The sequence below is a fragment of the Chinchilla lanigera genome, unplaced genomic scaffold, assembly GCF_000276665.1.
Source record: "Chinchilla lanigera isolate Chin_1 unplaced genomic scaffold, ChiLan1.0 scaffold00030, whole genome shotgun sequence".
In the NCBI taxonomy this organism is placed as follows: Eukaryota; Metazoa; Chordata; class Mammalia; order Rodentia; family Chinchillidae; genus Chinchilla; species Chinchilla lanigera.
The window spans coordinates 8,280,492-8,300,869 of NW_004955431.1; the positions used below are offsets into that span (position 1 = coordinate 8,280,492).

Consider the following 20,378-nt stretch of genomic DNA (forward strand, 5'->3'; position numbering starts at 1 on the left):
AAAAGAGGGAAACGAGGACTAAATGTGCCTCCTATTGATGAAGATTTCATAAAACAAGTTCCCTTATAACATACACAGTGAGCTTTAAAATATTTCTGCATCTTGATACATGTCTCTATTTGTAGGAATCTATTCTGAGGATATAATCAGATGTGCAGTCAAAAATGTGTTAGCAAAGGCTTTCAACAAAGTTTTCTAATGGAGAATAAAAGTATAAAAACAACCTGTTTTTTCAAGAATTAAAAGATAGTGAAATATTTCACAGAAATTCTTAGTGGTTCTCCAAAATTAACATTTCAGAAAAACTTAGCAATATTAATTTTTTTAAAAGGCAGCTCAAAGGCTGTGTTTATAACCGGGCTCAGGCAGATCAGATCAATGCCAATTGATAGCACAATGGGAGCTGAAAGATCTGACGCAAAAGCAACTGTCTGAACCTTAAACAGAGGTCAGAGTCCTTGGGTGCACACTTGTAGAGCCATTGTTCAGAATGACAGAATTCCAGCCACAGAGGAGACAGGTTGGGCAAGCTTCAAAGAGAGTGTGCACCGATTTCCCAAACTTGCCTGGGATCAGAAAAGGCTACTATCATCTATTTGAAGACATCATTCAGCACAGAAGATGATTATTACATAGAATATCTATAATGAGACATGTGCAGAATTAAATTTTCCAAATACTATTGTCTGTGACTTTGCCCTTTCCAATTTTAGAAAAAAATACTTCACAAATGTTACCTGTCAGCTTCTAAATGGGAGAACAGTTTTTAGAAGTAAATGAAATTTGAGTTCTTAAAACAATGCTGATCCCAGTCCCATGATCTATCTTCACTACAGCTAAGCACTATAAAGAAATTGGTTTATTGCTATCAATTTTTTAGGTCACTTGTCTCTGCTCATTTCAAAAAGAGAGCTTGTTCTTCATTTCTTGAATCAGATATTGAAACCAAAGTCCAGATAAGCATATAGCATGTTACTGTAAGTTTATCGACTTCAGTGAATGACTTTTTAAGTGCTGTGAGGCTTTGCGAAATGATGCCAACTAGTTATAAATTGTTAAAAGTAAAAAACTTCTTTGTATTGCTAATCACCATGATTTACACAGTTGGCTAGATTGTTTGAGAAGACTTCCGATAACCTTCCTAGGACTGCTAATCATCTTGTGCCACGAGATTAGCAATCAGTCATCACATGAAGCAGTAGGAAAGGAAGCTCAGTGATCAATAGATATTCTTGGTTTCCATGGGCACAGTGCGCTCAGATGGCTGACAAGTGCAATGTTAAACTAGCAGTTTTCCCCTTTTGTATGGATTGTAGATTCACAGGCACCTTTCTTACGGAAAAAATAGTAAATTATCGCGAGTTGTTAAAATGACTCTCATTGACATGATATTGGAGACAGCATGTTAAGAGAGGCAGGAGGAGCATTTCAGTTGGTGTAGATACTGAAATGGCAAAGTAAATCCACTGTTGTACATGGTGTATATAAGTTGTTCATAAAATGGATTTCCATATATACTGTTTTCCCATCTTGTTAAAAAGTGGACATTAATTCATTATAAACTTCATTACTATGCCCACAGATGCAGGCGTTTTTTGCATATTTTACAAAAGTCACAGTTTAATGCTAAGACATGACTGTTTAAGGATGCTGGTGTACTTCTGTGGTAGAGTAAAAAGAAATTCAGAGAAGGAGAGGAATATTTTACTATTCTCTCTATTTTCTGGAGAATTATTGTAGGACCCAGACGAGTTTACCTCAGTGCAGATACCATAGTATTTTAGAGGGATGGCCTAGAGGTTCCTGCTCCTAGAAATTTAGAACACAAATCAAGGTGACTTGTGGATGAGCTTGTGAGAAGAGTAATTAGGACAAAAGACAAATTGAAAAATAACAAAACATTTTAAAGGAAAAAAGTTTCATGCATGTCACTCCAGTGCATGCTGGTTAGCCACATCTGTAAATACTGCAAACAGATAAACAAACTCAGCTCCTCTGAACTGCGATAGATAAAGAACGAAATTCTTCCGATTGTGTGCTTTGGAGTCTCCCCTTGGCTGCTGATTCGCCTTTTGCACTCCTTAGGGAGCATTCCATGGGAAGAAGCTGGTCCTCTCTGAGATCGCCACAGCACTGTTTCCCAGAAGGTGTAAAAGGTGTAACACCAAGGGGCTCTTTAAGAGAGAGTGCCACCAATCTGTTGCACCCGCACAGAACTGAAACAGGCATCTGCTGGAAAGCCACCGCGGTCAGCATCTCGCCCTAGAGCTTTGGGAAGGTAAAGGCAATCAAGTAGAAAGAAGCAAGGGTCCGAAGCAAGGGCTCGCTCTCTCAGACAAGATTCTGCCCGGATGCTACTGCTGGTATTACCAACGGACTCCAGCGCTTCTCTGGGTGCCGAGGTCCTGACCAATCAAGCCGCCCTGAGTGAAAAGCTGGGAATCATCGCGTCGCAGTTACAGCAAGTAAGTCATTGCCGATTTTGCCTACATACATTGTGTTCCTCTCCGCACTTTGATCTTATTTTTGTGTGTGAATACCAAGGGGATTGACCAAGGGCTAACATTTATTCGGAAATCTCCACATCAGAACACCTGATTCTCGCAACGCACACACAAGCTCAGGCACGCACTGGCGCACACCACCTGCAGCTACTAAGCCTTGCGCTCCAAGGTGGCCCCGGTCTTGGGTATTAACATTTGAAAACTTGCTGATTTCCTTTGCCTCTTGGAAAGAGCCAGCTGAATAGGGGTGGGTGGAACGTCTTGGTTCATCATCTACTCATTGGGAGGGCTGGCAGTGTGGCAAGCCGCATCCTTGTTCTTGCAGGGGAAGTCTGACACCTTGAGGATGGGCGAGGGGGTGCCAGCAACCCAAAGCTGCGCGAGTGGGAGACGCTTTGAGAGTTGCGGGGGTTACTTTTCTCCTGCCGGATGACCGGCCGCATGGGTGTTTGTTTACTAGGGTAGGAGCCGGGCTTTGGGAAGCTGCGTCCTGGCGTAAACTGAACTCTTGCATCTCTGCAGAGCTCCACCGAAGCCTGGAGGTGTGTCTGGCTTGCGTCCCAGACCTCGGGGTAGAGTCTCCCGCCGACGGGGCTGGCTCGTAATGCTGAGCTCCCTACTGCTTGCTAGCTGACGTCCAGAGGTCGGCCCAGGGAGGTGGAGGCGACTGGGGCAACCGAGCTGGGGGAGTGTCAGCCCTTGCCCAGGCGTGCGTCCGCTCCACCGAGGTGCGTGGGTCAGCGTCTTCCCGGGCTGTCCCTGTTGACCTGCAGCCGGGAGCCCCGGAGGACGGAGAAGGAGCCGGGAACCTTCCTCCCCGCTCTCGCGGTCAGGCGTGGGAGCCCTAACTTTACCCGAGGGCTCCGAGGCGCGGGGGTGGGTGAGGTTCTCTCCCAGCGATCGCCACCCCTTCTTGCCGCCCCTCCCCCGCCTCCCGGTTTCGCTCTCAGAGCATCCTCACTCCGCCCAGTTCGGTGCCAGCTGCGTCGGCTCCGGCTTCGTGCGTTTTCCTTGGAATGGTCCAAAAGTCAACAGCGACCAAGGAAAGCCCCGCGGAATGTGACCGAGCGTGCTGTCCCCGGACGCAGCACCGGTGCCCGCCGTCCTCGGAGCCGATCGCTTCATCCCAAGATCGCAACTTTGCAGGTAAAGAGGGTGTCGCGTCAGAGCTCCATTTGACCCGACTACACCCGACTCCTTTGCAGGATCTCCCTTAAGTTTTACCAGGCTGCCCGGGAGGTGGACATCCTTGCGGGGTTAGGACTTCAAGAGGCTGGGACTGCTTAATTTCTTTTCAAGGATAGGGAAGAGATTTGTGAAGCTTTCTGGGGTTGATTCTGACTGAGTCGGAGTTTGGGGGTGCTGCTCAGGCTCTGGCCGCACCCGGCGTTAAAGTAGGGGAGAGGGCGAGGAGCAAACCCCTGGTGTGACTTATATGGTAAACAAAGGAGCTGCAGCCATGCCGCGGTGCTGGGGAATGTGGTTGTTTTTAGCCTTTTATGCATTTAGGGGAAATGGAGCATAGAGGACCCCTGGCACATACAAAGTGAGTCTTTGACCTTCTGGTACCCAAACTGTGGGGGCTGAAAGAAATAACGTGATCAATGTCTAAAGTCAGTTGATTGCACTCTGCGTCATTTTCTTTTTCTGTCAAAATACAGAAGCACTTTTTTCCCACGTTGCTGAACCCAGTCTAGTAATTCCTCTCTCCCCTGGTAACCTTGATTTCAATTAAGCCAATAATCCTGCTTGCTACGTGGGTAAATCGCTGAGATTCACAGCACAACTTGTTGTTCCACGGTGAACTCTGCTGCCTTTGTGAATACCGGAGAATACTGGAAAGGCGCAGAGGGCTGGGGAGAGCCGGGCAGAGGGAGCGCGGAGCTGGTCTGCTTGCGTCCCTCTGATGGATCCGCTGTGGTGTGCCTCTGTGCACATGGTTTCTTAGGGAGGCCCTTCCCAGTTAAATTCCATTGCTATAAAATACAAGGAGTACATAGGGAGTAAGCACCGAGCCAAAGGAGTGGGAGGAGATAGAGGCAAGCTTTAGTTGTTTTATTAAAAAAGAAATTTAGCGCAGACTTGTAAAACTAAAAAGAAAACAAACAAAAACTTCCCAGAGCTCATATCATTTCTGGCTTTTTTATCAAGGTAATCACAACACAGAGCATTTAAAAAAATTCTTTAAGAAAAAAGGTTTACTGGAGGAGTTTTTAAACGTAGAGCTCTGAGAGACAAAGTAGGAGTGGGTGGATATGTTAAACCACTGAAATCTTCATCACTGTGTTATGATTTGTTCTTGAAAGTTATAATGCTTACTTCACCTGGACAGCAAACCAGGAAAATACCCTCTGTTTAGTATTTAAGAACAACAACAACAAAAAGGTGATAGAATAGGGACAACTATCTAAGTAATTGAAAATTAGAGTCAAAGTTCATTATGACATCTTTAAAGCTTTTAAATATATCAAACTAATACAGTTATTCATACAAATCAGCCCATCAGTGTCAGTCGGAGAAGTTTTAGTTAAATATTTTACATGAATATTTTAGATTAACACCTGTTAGTGCAGGTGGAAAGAAAGCAAACGCTTGTGTTGTTTAGGAACGAGAGAGCATAGCACTAGATTTCTGCCTTTCCAGAGAGCTTTGATCAGAACTGAAGTACTCTGTCATGCTGGAGGTAGTAAAAAGCAGATGGATTTAGGCCAGAAATGCACCAAAAAAGAAGCAAGATAGGTTGATGAGGTTGATACATAAGCATTGCTCAGTATATACTGAGTAAATATATAGGCAGATGAATCAGGACAAATACATTTGCAATTGCAAATTTAGAAAGGTTCTTTCTTTTCACTATGAGCATTTATCAAAGCATAAAGTGTCTAACCTAGACACATATGAGAAAAATGACCCTTTAAGACAGCCTGTCAAACACTGACAATGTTTCAGAAAATTTGATCTTAAAAAATGAGATTTCAACTTACTTGCTTACAGCTCTTCTCACAGATACGAGATGGAACACATTTCCATGACTTAAAGGTTTAAAATTTTCTACTTTTATACTGTTTACTTTTCTGTTGTACTGATTTCCAAAAGGTCAAGATCAGAACGCATCAAGAAGACTATGAAAGATGCATAAAAACTATGAATTATATGGCTACTTGAGTTGTGAATTCTGTAAGAAATCAGATAACTTTTCATACAATTTATCATATTAATCAATTCATAATTTACATAAATAAGATATAGCAGAAGCAAATCTGTGCTTTCTGATTAGAAGACAATTGAAAGTCTTGTTCAGTACGTATGTTTCAAACTTTCTTACACTCCATGAAGAACTTCAGGCATCTAAAGGGCTAAAATCTTATACAATCAATATTGTCCTTTTGGAAACTGAAGGTAAATAAATTTTAATAACAACTTATGCTTTATAAATTACTACATCATTTCAACCTATAAAGGATCAGAAAGTGAGATAGACTGTCAAATATTTGAATGATTGTGTCTATCAATGTTATATGAATGAACTGTAAGGTATTAAAAACTTCATTTTTTCAAATAATTAGGATTAAAAATTGTTGTCCCTGAACTGTATATGAAAGATGAAAATAGCACAATCATTACTATTTTATTTTATGATAACAAAAATAACAAAAATGTCTGTTCCTCTAGTCAAATATAATCTACCCTATTATAAACATGATTCAAGGTCTGCTCAGGAATAATTCTCTTTAAGAGTTTAGCCTTGATGAATTTAAGAAAAATAACTGTGAAATATATTTTTAGGGATATTTGTTGTATTTTATACCTGTACATTTAATTTACAGGAAAATATATGTCAATTCAGTTAATCAACATAATTTTTACCCACTTTAAAACATTCTACCACTTCTAATTAATATGTGTAATGGACCAAAAATGATGATATGTATATTTATTGAGTTGTAAGTGACAATGCTAAAGGAAGGGATTTTGTAAGTAATGCTAGGTATATTGAAAATATTAAGCAGTACATAGGATTGTAAACTATGAGCTGCACATTTTCTTATACAAATGTGATTACTATTTTTGAGTAAGCTAGACAAAGGGAAAATATTATAAATTACATTTCTTTCTTGCAAAATCATTAGTGCCAAACATTTTATGAGATCAGACTCTAATATGCATCTTGATTTCCTGAATTGTATTGTCAGGGCCAAATTGAAACTGGTATTATTGAGTTCTTTGATATTCATAGAAAACGCACCATGAGCTTTTGGTTCTTATTAAAAAATGAGGTTGAGAAGACAGTTCAAAATAAATACCTTGCATTTCACTTAATGTATGTCCTACCCATACATAATAAATATTAAAGTTGGTTTGATTAACTCCATTTTAATTGGGCATGTATTACCTTCTAGTTATAATGCAAAATCATTTTAGAATTAGCTTTCTTCTCCTTATGTTTTCTATTTTTAACATTTCCAGATACATTGTGACCTCAATATTTTAAGAGATTTGACAATGTTTTGACCATGCCTGTTTTTTAAATCAGCGTAAATATAGACCTGATAGCTAAGAATATTAATATGTACAACTAAAAAGAAATAACTTCATAACAAAAATACATTTAGGGATCATTCATTTGGAAAACTAAAAATTAAAGCCTTGCATTAGAAAGATATTAATTGATAACTACATTGTTTCAGGAACAAATTCATGGCAAATGCTGTGATCTATTTAAATTTAAATGATGCTTCTGAATGTTTAGTTTAAGTAGGATATCCCATAGATGGAGGGAGGAGGAGCACCTAAAAGGCATGATATACATAGGCCAATGACCCAGGAGGACTATAACCATTATATACTGCAAACACGTACTAATGAAAATAAATTTATACAAGAAAGAGAATAGTTCAAGTACTCTATCTATTGTAATAACTAAACTTTAGATGTTACCCTATTTTTATACCTTGTTTTGTCTTTGTTTTTAGAAATACAGTGGTGTCATAGAGTAATGACTTTCTGAGCTAAAACAGGTTACACACAGCACAGTTTTACACATAAAATTAGAGTTGTTAAATCAAACATTAATTTAAAATATGCCTTGAAAAAAAAAAAATAAAAAAAAAAAAATAAAAAAAATAAAATATGCCTTGAATAGCCTTACTTTGCATGCTGCATTCTTTTGGAGAAATGGAAAATGCAATGAAATGAATGATATGCGGTAATTAAATTCTGCCCATATGTTATGATAATATGTTTGAAATATATTTAAAAAGTCACGTTAGGTGACTGCTTTGAACCAGTAACAAAGGTCAAAATGTACTTAAGGTAGGAACCGGAAATTATTGTGAAAAGAGAAAGATGAAAGAAGAGAGTGGGCAGTATTTATGGATACAAAAATGTATGCCAAGCACTACACTAGACACTTATTTTCAGATCTTTTTTCAATCTGAAGGAATGCTATCACATTTTAACAACCTGACAAGACTAAATTTCAAAAAATTACAAAACTCCTTTGTGGTTAAACAGATTTAAACCTGTATCTACTTGATGCAAATCCCACACTCCTTTTCACTTAACTCTTACAGTTTCTAAAATAAAAATTATAAACTTTACAAGATTCATGAATCTATTGTATTCTTACTACTATTATTTTTCTTTAATTTGTTCAAAAACTAACACTGGGGCACAAGCAACTGTTCCCTTCATAGCGACAGAATTTGAAACAACAGTCTGTTTATTAAAATTCCATCAGTTTAGAAGCAGAGCAGGAACTAAGCTACACTCTTCCAGTATGCTGTTCTCTGATTAATTAATTAATGCAGTGGGCATTGAACCAAGGCATTTATGCAAACTCTACCACTATCACTGAATGCCATATCTAGCCCTCTTTTTTTTTATCCTGGATTGTAAGTATAGTACATGTGGAAAAAAGGTCTATTTTCATAGAAAATATTCAAGTTTATAAATTTTTGTTTAATATTCAAAACGCTGTAGTATTCAAATAAAAAATTCTCAGTCAAACCTTTAGAACATCTGTCTGCTCTTCATGAAATCTCTGCTTATTAATGAAAGCAAGCATGTTTATACTGCATCATGTCAATGTCACACGAAATTTCTAGATGTGTTTTTGTCATAATTTTATCTGAAATTTTAATTGTCTAATTATTTTAATGTTGTTTGGTACCCAATGAGAAGAGCTTTCATTTCTGCATCTTAGAATACATCCATCAGATGGTGACAAGTTTTAGTAAAATTGTCGTGATGCTTTTAAATATATGCATGCATTTGAAACTGATTTGATTATACCACAAATCTATTGACATTGAAGTTGAAGAAATGATATCTTTAAATACCTCTACAAAAATTAATATTACAATAGTATTCACTTAGTAGATTCTTATAAATTATTACTATGTGAATATTTCAATAACTATACTATGGATAGGCTTTTCATTTTTATTGTGGTTCATAGCAAAGCTCATTCTGTCCAGAAAAACTTTTACCTTTTTGCCTTCTTTAAAAGTTCTCCAAATACTAAAGCACAGTTGGTGCCTACAGCCAATATTACTATACTTTGAAAATTTTCTTCAGATTTTCCAAGTATAAATAAATACAAACAAAGCTTTTGCATGTTCTGCATTACAGGTGGCAGATGTTTGTCTTCTGAACTAGACAAACATCTTTAGGAGCCAAGGGAACATTTAAAATTGTATGAGTTTATAACTGAGCTAGATTATCATACATTTTAGGTTTCCTTAATCAAGCATAATTAATTTATTTCATACTTTTACAATGCCATACTTGGCTGAGTTTAGGATACTTATTTATATGATGAAACCAGTTACAATAATAATATTACTAATAATAATAACATCACACTTATGTAGTATAATAAATACCATATAATTTCTTACATTACAAAGTAATTCACACCATTATTCATTAAACATAACTTCCAATCAACTACTCTATAATGCTCAGTTTCATAGGATTTATAGAAGTGACTATTAATGTCCATTAACTTAAGTAGCACTTGCTAGAATTTTTAAAGGATAGTCCTTGTTCCACTATGCTATGAGAGGAGAAATTAGAATTACAAGAAGACAATTACAAGTATTTATCCAGAATGGCTACTGAATTAAAGAAAGTCATGTTAGAATGGCAATATCTGACAAATTAAGTTGAGCAAATGTCACAGTCTTGACAGGGCATAACATCCAGTTGTCATGTATTTTGTTTTGTTTTGATTTTTATTCTTTTTATCCTATACCACTCAGAGTGGAATTTTTACAAATCCAGATTTATGCAAAGTTTTCTTATACTGTGCTACATTTTTAATGCATTTCACCTCTAAATGTTTGTGGGAAAATAATATAACTACATAGGCGTACCTGTGCATACCAGCATCATAGCTCATAGGACATGGAATTGTAACTTTCATTTCACAAAATTCCAGTAACTATTGCTCAATACATACTTTTTTTGCATAGTAAGGATGATTGAATTGGTCTGTTATCAGCTGCTATCTCAGTCCTTCTGTTTCAATATATTGATGTTTTGAGTAACTGGTCACAAAGCAATATACATCCCAAAAAGTTTCATGTAGGGATGAGCAGACAGGCAGAGCTCATGTGAACTAAGGAAAGAAGAACTTACTATGCTTCACAGATATCTTTATCAATATGTATTTACGTAAAGAGATTTTTCACACTATAGTACACTAAAACTCTATACGTAGCAGAATACATTGAAGGCCATGTTTCAAATGTATGTTCTTTAGTACTTGAAGTCAACCATGCATAGTTGTTACAGTTAATTTCATATAGAGCCCAATATACATACAAATATTTATATAATACAGAATATGCAATGTACATACACTTAAACATATATATTTATATATATATATTTTGATCATGTACATATGTGTAATAATAATAAATAAAAAGGGACACTACTTCTGAGTGTGAGATCCATATTACTAGCAGGGATTATAGAAGCAATCTGTCAAAACTAAAATATGGCATTGTGGCCATCGCTATAATCCCAGTACTCTGAGAAGCTGAGACAAGGGGATCGCAAGTTCAAGACCAGGCTGAGCAATTTGGTGACTAAGTAATACCCTGTCCAAAATTAAAAAAAAAAAAAAAATGTTCCTGTGTGCAAAGGCCCTGTGCTCAATCCCCGTTACTAAAAAAAAAAGACCAACATTTTTCTTTGTCAGTGTTAACAATGTCCTTGCAGAATGCTTAAGTGTATAATGAATGACTTGGAAATTCATAAGTCCAAAAGTGTATTTATAAATAGGCCTCATGCTTCTCACTAAGTGTACATATGTACCCGTACCTTACCAAGGACTTATTTAATACATAACAAATACTCTGTTAGATGCTGAAGATATAGAGAGGAATTGGGCACATATTTTTCTTTTTAATTAATGTTTCCAGCAAGAATGGTTTTTAACTTATTATTCTAATATGCTGTATTATCTTACAAATAATTATTCTTTGCTCTTCTCCTGAACTTTTCTTATGAAGACAGAAAACTCATCAAAGAAATAACACACACTATCTTAAAATGAGTAGAGTATATTATTGAGATTAAAAAAAAAAAAAACATTGATAGAAAATCAGATGTATACTCCTAGCCACAAATTATGGTTTTCTGTGAGAGCAAGACCTGCATTTTCTGAGTATAAATCCATCTTAATTTAAACAATACTATTGACACTACTAAAAAGATGCCTTTCTTTTATACAGAGATACTACTAAATTCCTCTTCAAAGGCTACACATTTTAGGAACTAAGTTTTTTTTGCCAAAGTCTGGTTGGAGTTACAGAGCTATATATAAACATGTTGCCTCATCCCCCTTGGAAACTGTGAAGCAAATTTAAAAGAACCAGAGAGGCAGGAATGTAATGACATGGATCTTCACCACCTTGTCTTTGTGCCTTTATTTTAAAAAGAGTAAATATCTACAAAATAAATGTATAATCCATTTGAGAAAAAGAAAACAAATTGATAGCTTGGAATGATCCACTGTTGAATAACCTAGATATATTTGAAACAGAAAACATAATTCATTTGAGTTTATTTAAAGACCTTGGCTCAAGAGATTCTTGGAAGGCTGGGTCCTTATCAGAGCCATCCAGGAGCTCTCACTGTTTACTGTTAGTATTTTCATGTGGGCGCCTCTGTTTATAGCTCAAAGAGTACTGAAAACCTAGAAATAGGCCATCTTTCTCATAGTCTTAAACCTTAGAAGCAAAAAAAGGAACTGGTATAGCTATATTAATTTTTAAAACATTACGTGGGACCTGCATTCCAAGGACTACCCACTGTTCGCCAGTTTTTACTTTCTGAGAAACATCATGCAAAATAATCAGAGCACCAACCTCTATGTCTGATTGCCTCTAAACTTAAGGAGAAAAATCATTTAAAGATAACCCCCCTACTTTTATGATGTAAAAAGGAAAATGTTGGCAGAGGGGAAAGTGTTGCTTATCTGATTCATTTTAACCTCACAGCTTAACGTTTTGATTTGTAGTGTACAAGCTACTTGGAGAGCTGAACTGGTCATTTTCACTTAACACTCCAACACGTTCTTGGAACAAAGTGAACCAGTAAATTATTTTGCCTTTTCGTGAATAAAAGAAGTCTTAATGGAAAAAAAAAGATGTAATTATAATAATTCTTATGATAAATAGTTTCCATAATGCAAAAGTATCAACAGTTTTGAAGCATAAGAATTGCTTTGGACTCTGCTGTGCTTAGCAAGGAAATACTCAAGCCAGAACTTAAAATATAACTAGATAAAATACGTATTTCCCTCTTGGTATTTACATTGCTGTAATTGATATATGCGGTACAATAGCATATTGGCAATTGTCTCTCTTTAGCTTAATAGTTAATGGCAGTATTTATTGGCAACACAAAATTCATAACATCTATTTTAAATTGTAGTATTTTAGCCTCAATTAAAAAAGCACTACATATCTGCAAAGTAATTGAGAAAAAGTAAACAAATTGTTTGAAATGATCCATTGTTGAATAACTTACATGTATTTGAAACAGAAAACAATTCATTTCAGTTTATTTAAAGAAAGATTTTCAAAAAATAAATTAACTTTTTATAAGGCTCCTAGTTATAAGAGGCAAAATAGGATTTGCATCTTTAATACGTCAAAAGATTACATGTTACATATCTAAAGTGATTAAAATTCTCTGTTCATAAAGTGCACAGGAATTCAATTGATTTTAGAATTTTTTCCAGTGTCTTCTAAATTTTATTTTGATTATTTGAATCATCTGAGTAAACTAGAGACAGTGGCTACTCAAAGAGTTTCATATACCATTTGGTTCATTTGTGTCATCCAATGATAATATCTACCACTTGTTCTCCATCACTTCTCTCCTTACCAGTTGGTGTTTTCACTGTTCTTATTGATCCTGCAATGAAGCTGTTCCCTCACTGATTGGAAGCTTATAATACAGAGGTCAGCAAATGTAATCCCCATTTCCTACTGCCTTGATTATACTAAGGTACGGACATATATAGAGAGTGTGATGAACATTTAAAACCTTGTGGTAAAATCATGTTTTCATGGTGAAATGTAATTAAAAGTTATATTGAATCATGACTTCAAATGAAATCCCATTAGTAGTCTTCTAGTTATTTTTCTCTCATTGCTGAGACAAAATACCTGACAGTCAAAGATAAAGGGGGAAAGGTTTATTTAGCTCACAGTTTCATTGCATAATTGGCTGGGTCCGAGGAGGGTGGCTTGGCAGGGGGACATCCCAGAGGAAAAACATTTTATGGCATCAGAAGATAGCAAAAGCAAGCAAGGCAAAGTGAGAGGCAAGCTTTTTTCTGCTGCTTTTATTTTATCCAGATTGCTGGGGTTAGGGTGGTACCAATCCAATCAGGGGACTGATGCAGCAATCACCCATCCATAATCCCAGAACCCTTAATCCCAGCATTGCACTGTGAACCAACCACAAATGCCATATTGAGCTACCTTTGAAAAAACCCCATCTAAAAGTGTAGGAGGCTGTGGAGGGAATGACAGACATTTCCACATATTGAGCTACCTTTGAAAAAGCCCCATCTAAAAGTGTAGGAGGCTGAGGAGGGACACAATAGACATTTCCACTCCAAAAGTTACAAACAAGGGCTTAGAAAGGAATAGAACCCAAGGAAGTCCAAAGGGCAAACATTGCATCCTGTAATTTCATGTGCAGCATCTGAGGCAAACTGTGGTAATTTGTGAACTGCAAGGGGCTCAGATGGTTCTGCCCCTATGGCACTGCTGATGGTTGTAGCTCCCCTGGCTTCTCCTTTGGGCCTGTTTTGCTTCTTCCCTGCAGTTTTCCTCAGACAGTCCATGTTCCTGGCTTTTCCAAACTTTTGTGGTCTCCATTACACCTTTGGCTTCACATTCTCAGCTTCGTACACTGCCCTGTCAAGGGCATAGTGCTGGATTCCCAAGTCTTCTGAAGTACGAGTGGAAGCCTTCTTAACCCCACAACTTTGCATTCTGCCTGCATCTAAACCAGTGCCAGGTGGGTGATGCCAAGGACTGCTGCCTGCTAGAGCAGTAGCCAGGCTGTCTTCTCTCTTGGGTGTAGATTGCCTTGATCATTGACCATTTTAAATCCCATTCTGTTGAACAAATTCTCTGTGATGCTACTGTTCTTGAAAACGGTGCTGTGGGACTTCCTTCTCAGTGAAAAGTCTTTCACTTTTGTAGTGTTGAAGCTGCAAAGGGTGGAGTCCTGCTGCTTGTTTTGCTCTCTATCCATCTTTTCTAATCTGTCTCTTCCCAGCAATCAAGATCTCCCTAGCTCTATCTCTTCAGACCACAGCTTTACTGGAGCTTTCTTTCTGGTCAAACGTAAAAAGTTTTAAATCATTCCACCTCTTTGCTATTGATTCTCAACAGAGATCTGCCTAAAAGTCCCCAACAGCTGCTATGCCACAGCCTCAACATTAGACTGCCTTGGAATTTGTTCTACCAGACTAATTAGTCTACTGTCCTTAATGTCAGTCTCAGGCAAGTTCTTTCAATATGAGCAAAATGCAGACAAATTTTCTGCCAAGCCATAACATATATCATCTGGAGTCAAACAGCCAATGCAGCCCTTCTTCCCAGCAGAAACTTCCTGAGCCTGGTCTTTACCTGCTCAATTTCTGTCAGTATTCTGGTCTTCTGAGCTCTGAGCAGAATCTCCTATATAGAACCAAATTCTGTCTTAGTTACATTTCTCATTGCTCAGACAAAACACCCTATGTCCAAAGTTAAGGAGCAAAAAGCTTACTTAGCTCACAGTTTTCAGTGGTTTTAGTCCATAATTGTCTGGCTCCAAGGCAGGATAGCACATGGCAGAGGAGCAACGGTTCATGGTGACGGAAGACAGCAAAATCAACAAACAACCCCTAACAGTGTTTTTCTGTCCCTTTTAGACTATATCCATGATGCTTGGATTAGGACCCTGTCAATCCAATTAGTAGACTTATCCAGCAATCGCCCACTGTTAATCCCAGAACCCTTAATTGCAGCATTGCACCACCAATCACACAGTCTAGATTCAGCCACCTCTGAAAATGGTCCATCTAAAACTGCATGAGCCTTTGGGGGGACATGTGGATACAAAACATAGCAAGTAGTATCTTTTCTTTTAAAATTGAGACTGGAAATAAATATTTCTTTCTGAACTGTTTAAGAAAATTTTCTATAAGGAAGAGTTAAAATAATTTTAAGGAAGGAAATTTCACACTGTTAAATTTTTCCTTGGGACACAGGGAAGAGCAATTAGTTTCTTGTGCTTAAGAAAAATTGTTCCCTTTGCTCCATTATGAAGGGAAAATCATTTCGTAGTTGGCTTTACAATTTCAGGCCAATTTTGTGTTTTATATTAAAATTAGTGTTTATTATATTAAGATAAAATACTAAAAATAGTTACCATATGAATATTTTTAAAAGTATTCTCTGATACTTATAGCAGAGCCCTTGATATATGACTGATGTTGTTAATATTAGCTAATAGTTTGCTTTAAAAACAGTTAAGTTTTAATATTACTTCACACAATGAGTAATCCCAGTTTATTTTCCTAAAATCTTGGCAATATTTTGAATGTTTACCTGTGATTTGAAGTATATGTGTAGGATGAATCAATACAAAATATTTATCTGTATGATTGATGTACTATTTTTGTCTTCTTTTCTTACTGCATGGAAGCTTAAAATAAATTGGAAAGATAATATATTTAAATTTTTTAAAAGTAAAATTTCCATGCATCAAAACCTGTATTTAATTGATGGGAAGAAAATCTGAGCTGGCCAGGTTTAAAGTTTTTAAAATTTCTAAAACAATTATTACTGTGTTTTATTTTCTATTGTGCTTTTCTTTTCAGTTTCATAATTATAGGTACAACCCATTCTTTTTTAAAATGTCCTTTTAGTACTACAGGGCCTCTCTGAAGGGTTGAGCATTCTCTTTAGTGTGCCTTCTAGATTCCTCAGTTTTTGTTTGATTGAAATGTTTTTATTTTTTAAAATATTTACCTCCTTTTAAAAGGTACTTTCACTGGTTAGAGTATTAAAGGTTGGAAATTCATTTTCTTTCCATACTTAAGTACACCAATCAACTGACTTCTGACTCCCATCTTCTCTGTTGAGAAGTCATCTGTAAGTCTAGTTTTTGTTCTTTGAGGGTAATATATTTTTAGTTATTACATGTTTTGAATATTTTTTACTTTCCAAAATTTTACAGTAAAGTGTCTAAATAGTGTCATTCATACTACTCCTGTGTATTTTCTGCTGTGTAACATCTGGAGTACTGCTAGCATATGGCTGACATGTTTCATCAGTTTCAAGAAATTCTGGGTTATTATGCTTTTAGATGCCACTTGTACCTTCTTTTCCTCTTTAAGTCATGTGTAGGTATTTTTGCTATTTGTCATATTGTATCTTTTAAATCTTCTTTTAATGTATTTTATAGCCATTACTTTGCTCCCTCTGCTGTAACTTGTATATTTTACAACCCTATTTTACCATTTATGAGTTGTTTTCTACTCTGTCCTATCAGTTGTTAAACTAATTTGTTGGGTTACTAATTTTAATTGTCAATTTTTTCACTTGTAGTTTGTCATCTTTTTCTTTAGTTTTAAATCCATAAAATTTTCAATTTTTTCATCAAATATCTGAATATTCTTGAATATCACACTTAAAGTATAAAGCTATCAGCTCCAATAATGGAGCTTTGTGTTGAGCTGGTTTTCATATTTTTTAGTTGGAATACTTCTTTTCATTTAGTTTAAAAGCAAAACATGTATTAAAAATTGCAAAGTTTGTCATTCTCCCTTAGGGAAGAGAGACCTCTTTCTTTTGAAGGCAGGCAGTGTCGGAGTAAATGATCTTAATCCAATCACAGACTGGGGCAGCTGGGGGGCTACTCTGCAGGCCTTGAAAGGCTCTGTGTGGGCCTGGCTTGACCTTGATTCTTGCTGTACAACTTAAGGGACTTGAGAGCCTTAAAGCCATTTCTTCCCTGCATGTTTGTGTTAATAGATGTTCATTATTGTAAGAAATACCTAACACAATAAATAGAAATAGAAAATGTTTCCTTTGGCTCACACTTTTGGTGGTTTTGGTCCCTGATCAGTTGGCCCTAGTGCCTTGGACCTGTGGCAATACATCCCAGTGGGACCATGTGGCACAGTGAAACCGCTCACCTCATGCTTTGGGAATCAGAGTCAAAATGAATGAGGCCAGGGCCCCCCAAACCCCCTCCAAGGCACACCCCCTGTGACTTGAAGATATCACTGTAGGCCTCGCAATATAATGTTTCCCAATCCCCAACAGCTCCACGGCCTCGGGACTGAGCCTTTAATACCCAGGCTTTTGGGAGACATCCCAGATCCATGATTTAACAAAACTGTATAATAATAAATTTTGCCCTGTTTTGTTGTGAGATTATGGAACACCCTGCTGTAATTTTCAGCAGTTTTCTGATAAGTGTCTTCCTTCTTGTCCCACAAAGTTTCCAATTTTAACAAATGCTTTGTCTTGGCTACTTTTCTTTTATTGCGGGGACAAATACCCAACACCCAAAATTACGGAGGGAAAGATTTATTTAGCTTAGAGTTTATGGGGTTTTCAGTCCCTACTTGGCTGGCTCCAAGGCAGGCTGGCATGGCACAGGGGCAACTATTCAAGGCAGCAGAAGACAGCATAAGCAGCAAGAGCAAAAAGGGAGGAGAGCAAGCTTTTTTTTTCTCCCTTATATTGTAAGCAGGCTACCCAACTCCCCAGGGCAAGTGTAACTCACACAATCTTGGTGTCCTCCTCTTGCATAGGCTGAGGATATTTACAAAGTAGGGACCCTGGCTCCCTGCTGAGTCACTTAGTTAAACCGCTAGACTTGTCAAGTTGACACAAAGTATCAACCATTACGTGCTTTAAGTGAAGACCTACTGAGTATGGTCATAACTTGTATGCTTACTTCTTGCGAACAGGTAGGAACTTGGGGTTTGTTTTGACAAAACTCTTACGGAGAAATATGGCTTGTTTAAGGCCATTTCACCATATGTGCTTTTCCTTTATCTAGGATTTTGGCTCCACAAGTCCTATTTAACTCTGAATAGTTCTTTAGATGGAGATTTGCTTATTTTTGTTTGTTTATATTGTATTTACCTCACTTAAAATTTTTTTCAGGAGTAATATTAACCTACCACATGTTATTCTATCATAGAAGCATGAACCCTTCTTTAATATTTTAGCTTTAATATTTAAGTATTTAATTAAAATGTTTAAAAGGAAGTATATTTATCTAGTAAAGAATAAGAATACTAATTGCAATCATAGGGACATGAATATAATAAGAAGAATTTTAGAGTTATCAATCTGTGATTTTTTATTGCCACAAAACTATTATTCTTAAAAATTTTCAAGTCATTGATATCAGGAACTAAACAACTGTTTTGCCACTATTTTGTATAAAATAATAAATTATAAATGTCGCCATATTAATCTGGCATAATTATAAAATTCTAACTAATAATTTTTGCTTACCAAATAGCAGGCGTACCATTAGCTTGAAAAAGAGAATCAACATAAGGCAGTAGCAATTTGACCTCTCTTTATTGAAATAAGATTTCTCAAACCTGTGGTCTTGAAAATTGCATGGGAAAAATTTTCTTTTCTCCCATTTGAGTTAATTATAAAATGATGGGAAAGTGCTGTAGGTAGTCTATAAGTACACTCTTTGCAGCACAGTTATAACTGGTATTACTAATATTGCCTAAGGCTTAACAGAATGTATTTTCTTAGAGGTTCCTTGTAGATGAGCCCAATACTGCCTTAGACTGGATCATATATAACTCAAGATACTATCCAAACCTGCCTATAGTGCATCCTGTCTGATTTTACCAACAGTAATGAACCTATGATTCATACATATGTTACATATTTTAATACAATCCAAGCCAATCCCTGTTTATCCTGTGTGGGATATGGACTATTTTCTGTTTGTTTGCTTGTTTTAAATATACATTGTAATTTTAATCTGTGGGAAAGGGATGCATTAGTGGGTTGGGGATACTGTCAATATTGGCTTGAGCAGAATTACATCCCAATAGTTCTGCAAGGTCTCAGCTCCATTTTGACGATGCTAGAATTGTGTTTTCAGTAATGATCTTTCTGAGGCTGGAGAGTTCAATGTTCCTACACAGCCCTTCCAGGTAGAACTCAGCTTTAAGTGCAGTGGGGCTCTATCAGACAGCCCACATTAAAATTCATTAGGTTTATTCAGGAAACAGTGAGGAATTAAATGTAGTTCTACACTCATTGCTGGATGATCATGTCCCAGAATGGAGAATGACATTTTTATTTTGGGATGACATTCTCAACCTTCACCCCAAATCTGGTGCATGATTGCGATTGCAGACCTCGAGGTTGCATCTACCACCAAGGTAAGGTGTCTGTCATATGATTCACAAGTCTACCATCCCTGAGCTTCAGTGTAACCCAAGGTAAAGCTAGACTTTATCTCCAGTGGACCATCTTGGCTGGCAACTCAAAATACATCTAAATTCTTGTGTGTGTCAATGGCTTGTTTCTGCTTACTACTCAGTAACATTCGATGACATGGATGAGTTTCCATATTAGTTTGTTCAGCAACAAGAACAAGCTGAAACCACGGTGATGCAGAATTTTACTTTATCCCTGAGCCATCTCATAAGGAGGGCTTGGGTCTCCACTGTTGCATACTCAGCCTCCTTCCTAATAACTGTCTAGATTTTATCTACCTGTGGGAAACTCAGTCACTGTCATGGAACATGTGAAAGGAAATAACTGGGCTCCCCCCAAAGAGAAGAAGTGCCATCCAAGGACTTTGGGCTTTTATCTACAATAGCCCTTGAAGAAAGAGCATGTGTAAAGGGTCTTTCAAATTCATCCCCAAAAAGATCATGTCATTTCTACTCCACATAACTGTAAAAAAACAGTAACTTCTTAATTCCTCCTGACTTTAGGGCTTTCTTTCTTTACCACATCCACAGTGGATTTTCCAGAAACCATTATGCCACTTTTATCTCTTAAGTGCCAGTTACTAAGACTGCCTTCTCACAGACTCTGCTTAGTCTGATTAAAGGATTTCGGAGATAATGACTTCAGTAACCTTTTAATCAACACCTAATTAAATCTGTCTTTCCCCAGATGATAGAATGAGTATGTGTCTTAGTTATTTCCTCTTCCCTGAGACGCAAGACTGAACACCCACAACTCTAAGGAGGAACAGTTTATTTTGGCTCACAGTTTATAGAGGTTTTAGTCCATAGTCACTTGCCTCCAAGGTAGGGTGCCAATGCAGAGGGGCATGGCA

At 37.0% G+C, this 20,378-nt stretch overlaps 1 protein-coding gene across 3 annotated transcripts in view; it reads left to right on the top strand.

The window, feature by feature from the left end:
- Positions 1-3,093: 3,093 nt before the first annotated feature.
- Positions 3,094-20,378, top strand: part of Trpc4 (transient receptor potential cation channel, subfamily C, member 4) — a 195,940-nt gene continuing 178,655 nt past the window's right edge. For 2 of the 3 annotated variants that reach the window (XM_005387650.2, XM_005387651.2), the window contains exon 1: positions 3,094-3,650. The gene's annotated coding sequence lies outside the window, so the exon portion shown is untranslated. The remainder of the gene's footprint in view (positions 3,651-20,378) is intronic. The other variant, XM_013515720.1, reaches the window with a different exon arrangement.